This window comes from Populus nigra, chromosome 2, assembly GCF_951802175.1.
Source record: "Populus nigra chromosome 2, ddPopNigr1.1, whole genome shotgun sequence".
NCBI lineage: Eukaryota > Viridiplantae > Streptophyta > Magnoliopsida > Malpighiales > Salicaceae > Populus > Populus nigra.
Genome location: NC_084853.1, coordinates 9,010,419 through 9,015,418, shown reverse-complemented (window position 1 = coordinate 9,015,418; position 5,000 = coordinate 9,010,419).

The window sequence follows — 5,000 nt, the reverse complement described above, 5'->3', positions numbered from 1 at the left end:
GGGGATTGCGAGGAGAGCCAACGCATGGGCGCGCGCACGGCAATTTAATGCCACGCCCACGCCAGCGTAGAGCTCTCCTCGCAATCCCCAAGCTCGGCGGTCCGCACCAGCCACGTCGGCCAGGCCTCCGACTTGCGAGCAGGGGCAGCGGCCACCGCCGCCGTGACGTCGCGGCAAGCAGACAGCCGCGCAGCAGCTGCCAGCACCTTGGCACAAGCACGGCAAATGAATGCCACGCCCACGCCGCGGATAAGCAGCCCCAACGCGCCCGACGGCTTGGAGCGGGTCCCGAAGACGGTGGCCGGAATCGGGTCGTCGCCGGCCGGAAAACGGGTCATCGATGCCGGCAATACTTCGGGCCATGAGGCCCCCCACCTTAGTCCGAGTTTAGCAACAGCCCACATATCCCCCGCGGCAGGCCTATGGGCGCCAGGCCAGCGCGCCCCATGGCCAGTCAGGGGGCACCCCCCTAAAGAGCAATAAGTGTCATTGAAGCTCTGGCAGGGGGAGACACTACTAGGTCCCAGCTGTCACCCCCCCTCTAAAAAATTCATTTCTTGGTATTTTGAGCTGAAATTTTGCACAGAGGTTGGCAAAAATCCAATCCAACTTTATTAATTTTTCCAGAATTTTTCGAGGTCGGGAAGTATTTTTTTTTATTTTCCTACCATTAAAAATCGAGGAAATCGGAAAAAATAGGAACCGGCTCGGAATGACCCCAAATTCAGTGGGCAGCCTCATAAAAATATGGCTGATTTTACTGGATTGATTTCATGTGGAAAGCACGACGTTTTGTTGTAGGAATGCGGGAACCCCGGCGGCTCGCCTGCCGCGGCCAGCGACGTCGGGCTGGCCCCTGCAGCGCCTAGCCTCTCCCACGCGGGGGGCCAGGGCCCGAAGGCAGCCCCCCCGCGGGCGAGAGAGCAAGCCAGCAGGGGCTGTCGCCTGCCGCGGCCAGCGACGTCGGGCTGGCCCCTGCAGCGCCTAGCCTCTCCCACGCGGGGGGCAGGCCAGAACGCGGGGGGCCAGGGCCCGAAGGCAGCCCCCCCGCGGGCGAGAGAGCAAGCCAGCAGGGGCTGTCGCCTGCCGCGGCCAGCGACGTCGGGCTGGCCCCTGCCGCGGCCAGCGATGTCGGGCTGTCGCCTGCCGCGGCCAGCGACGTCGGGCTGGCCCCTGCAGCGCCTAGCCTCTCCCACGCAGGGGCAGGCCAGAACGCGGGGGGCCAGGGCCCGAAGGCAGCCCCCCCGCGGGCGAGAGAGCAAGCCAGCAGGGGCTGTCCGCGCGTCGCGCAGCGCGGCATGGCTGCGGGGGCCGCGCGCGCGCGCCCAAGCGCCCAAGGGCCCCCAAGGGCCCCAGGCCCTCAGGCCCCAGCGCCCCAACGCCCAGCGCGGGCGGGCGCGCGCGCGCGTGTGGTCTTTGAGGGGCGCCGGCCTGGTGGCTCCCTAAAGAGCAATAAGTGTCATTGCAGCTCTGGCAGGGGGAGACACTACTAGGTCCCAGCTGTCACCCCCCCTCTAAAAAATTCATTTCTTGGTATTTTGAGCTGAAATTTTGCACAGAGGTTGGCAAAAATCCAATCCACCTTCATTAATTTTCCCAGAATTTTTCGAGGTCGGGAAGTATTTGTTTTAATTTTCCTACCATTAGAAATCGAGTAAATCCGCAAAACTAGGAACCGGCCCGGAATGACCCCAAATTCAGTGGGCAGCCTCATAAAAATATGGCTGATTTTACTGGATTGGTTTCATGTGGAAAGCACGACGTTTTCTTGTAGGAATGCGGGAACCCCGGCAGCTCGCCTGCCGCGGCCAGCGACGTCGGGGACGCTGGCCTGCGCTGTCGAGCCCGCGAGGGCTGTCTCCGCGGCAGGCCCCCCCTGAACGGGGCACGACAGGCCACCGCGCTGGCTCGTCCAGCGTCGACAGTCCCTCGTCCAGGTTTCAGATCGCGCCAAGTCGAACCCATGACCTGCTCAAGCCATCGTGCGCTGCCGAATTCGCATCTGCGTGTAGGCTGCCATTCCACGCGGCAGCCCCTGTTTTCGTCAGCGTGCCCCCCTGACGAATTTTCCTGCCTGGCCCAGTCCAGCGTCCAGCCCCTGTTCGTCGAAAAATCTGCGCTGCCGATTTTCCACGCGGCAGCCCCTCTTTTCGTCAGCGTGCCCCCCTGACGAATTTTCCTGCCTGGCCCGGCCGGTCCAGCATCCAGCCCCTGTTCGTCGAAAAATCTGCGCTGCCGATTTTCCACGCGGCAGCCCCTGTTTTCCTCAGCGTGCCCCCCTGACGAATGTTCGTCGAAAAATCTGCGCTGCCGATTTTCCACGCGGCAGCCCCTGTTTTCCTCAGCGTGCCCCCCTGACGAATGTTCGTCGAAAAATCTGCGCTGCCGATTTTCCACGCGGCAGCCCCTCTTTTCGTCAGCGTGCCCCCCTGACGAATGTTCGTCGAAAAATCTGCGCTGCCGATTTTCCACGCGGCAGCCCCTCTTTTCGTCAGCGTGCCCCCCTGACGAATTTTCCTGCCTGGCCCGGCCGGTCCAGCCCCTGTTCGTCGAAAAATCTGCGCTGCCGATTTTCCACGCGGCAGCCCCTCTTTTCGTCAGCGTGCCCCCCTGACGAATTTTCCTGCCTGGCCCGGCCGGTCCAGCATCCAGCCCCTGTTCGTCGAAAAATCTGCGCTGCCGATTTTCCACGCGGCAGCCCCTCTTTTCGTCAGCGTGCCCCCCTGACGAATTTTCCTGCCTGGCCCGGCCGGTCCAGCATCCAGCCCCTGTTCGTCGAAAAATCTGCGCTGCCGATTTTCCACGCGGCAGCCCCTCTTTTCGTCAGCGTGCCCCCCTGACGAATTTTCCTGCCTGGCCCGGCCGGTCCAGCCCCTGTTCGTCGAAAAATCTGCGCTGCCGATTTTCCACTCCGCAGCCCCTGTTTTCGTCAGCGTGGCCCCCTGACGAATTTTCCTGCCTGGCCCGGCCAGTCCAGCGCCCAGCCCCTGTTCGTCGAAAAATCTGCGCTGCCGATTTTCCCCGACGAACCTGCAGCTGCACAAATCCGCGCTGCCACTGCCCCATTGTCTGGACCAACAGTCTTTTCCATCAAGCCCTGGACTATAAATCGTCCAGACTCATCGCCAGCACCCGCTGCCGATTCTGCCGACTTTGCCGATTTCGTCGGCGCTGCCGATTCCAACACTGCACCCACCGTGTCTAAACCAGCGCTGTTTCGTCAGCGTGTCCCCTTGACGAATTTCCCTGCCTGGCCTGGACAGTCCATCTTCCAGCCCATGTTCATCGAAAAATCTGCGCTGCCGATTTCCCCGACGAACCTGCAGCTGCACAAATCTGCGCTGCCGATTTCCCCCCCTGTCGGCATGGCTGCCGCTGCCCCGATGTCCAGACCAACAGTCTTTTTTGTCGACTTTGCCGATTTTGTCCGCGCTGCCGATTCCAACACTACCCCCTGCATCCAAACCAGCATTGTTTCGTCAGCTCTTCCCCTGACGATTTTAGCCCTGTAACAAACAGTAGGCCTCCAATCCCGCCAACGGGAGCCAAGTTGATAGGGAAGAGAATTGAATGACGCGCCTGGTCCTCGCACCCCGCCACCCGAGGGGCCTTTTTCCCGGCAGCCTCTGAAAAACTCTAGCTTTCACGGTCCTCGCCGCCCCTCACCACCATGGCAGGCCTCTAATCCCACCCATCAGCAGTTGTAGCCGATAGGGCAGTGATTTGAATGACGCGTCGCGGGCCGCCGGGTCATCTCACCCGGCCATTAATTGGAGCGTTTTTGGCTGGCCGAGGATGGGGGGATGGATCTCTTCTTCCGAAAAAGCAAACAGTACATCGGGAGTTATGTTGACGGGGCATGGAATTGAATGACCCGTCGCGGGCCGCCGGGTCATCTCACCCGGCCATCCCGGGGAGCGTTTTTCCCGGCAGCATCGGGGAAACTCTTGCTTTCACTGCCCGCTGCCCAAGTCCCCACTCGCATCGGCCCCCCGCGCCAACAAGCCAACGCTGCCGAATCGGCAGACACTGCTGCCGAATCTGCCGACACTGCCCCGCGGGCTGCCACTGCCCCAGTGTCTAAACCAGCGGTCTTTCTCATCGAGCCTTGGACTATCCAGTCCGTCCTGACTCATCGCCAGCACCTGCTGCCGATTCTGCCGACTTTGCCGATTTTCTCGGCGCTGCCGATTCCAACACTGCGCCCACCGTGTCTGAACCAGCGCTGTTTCGTCAGCGTGTCCCCTCGACGAATTTTCCTGCCTGGCCTGGACAGTCCACCGTCCAGCCCGTGTTCGTCGAAAAATCTGCGCTGCCGATTCTGCCGACTTTGCCGATTTCGTCGGCGCTGCCGATTCCAACACTGCCCGCCGTGCCTGAACCAGCGCTGTTTCGTCAGCGTGTCCCCTCGACAAATTTTCCTGCCTGGCCTGGACAGTCCATCGCCCAGCCCATGTTCGTCGCAAAATCTGCGCTGCCGATTTTCCCCGACGAACCTGCAGCCGCACAAATCTGCGCTGCCGAATCTGCCGACACTGTCCCGCGGGCTGCCACTGCCCCAGTGTCTAAACCAGCAGTCTTTCTCGTCGAGCCTTGGACTATCCAGCCCGTCCAGACCCATCGCCAGCACCCGCTGCCGATTCTGCCGACTTTGCCGATTTCGTCGGCGCTGCCGATTCCACCACTGCCCGCTGTGCCTGAACCAGCGCTGTTTCGTCAGCGTGTCCCCTCGATGAATTTTCCTGCATGGCCCGGCCAGTCCAGCGTCCAGCCCATGTTCGTCGAAAAATCTGTGCTGCCGATTCTGCCGACTTTGCCGATTTCGTCGGCGCTGCCGATTCCAACACTGCCCGCCGTGCCTGAACCAGCGCTGTTTCGTCAGCGTGTCCCCTCGACAAATTTTCCTGCCTGGCCTGGACAGTCCATCGTCCAGCCCATGTTCGTCGAAAAATCTGCGCTGCCGATTTTCCCCGACGAACCTGCAGCCGCACAAATCTGCG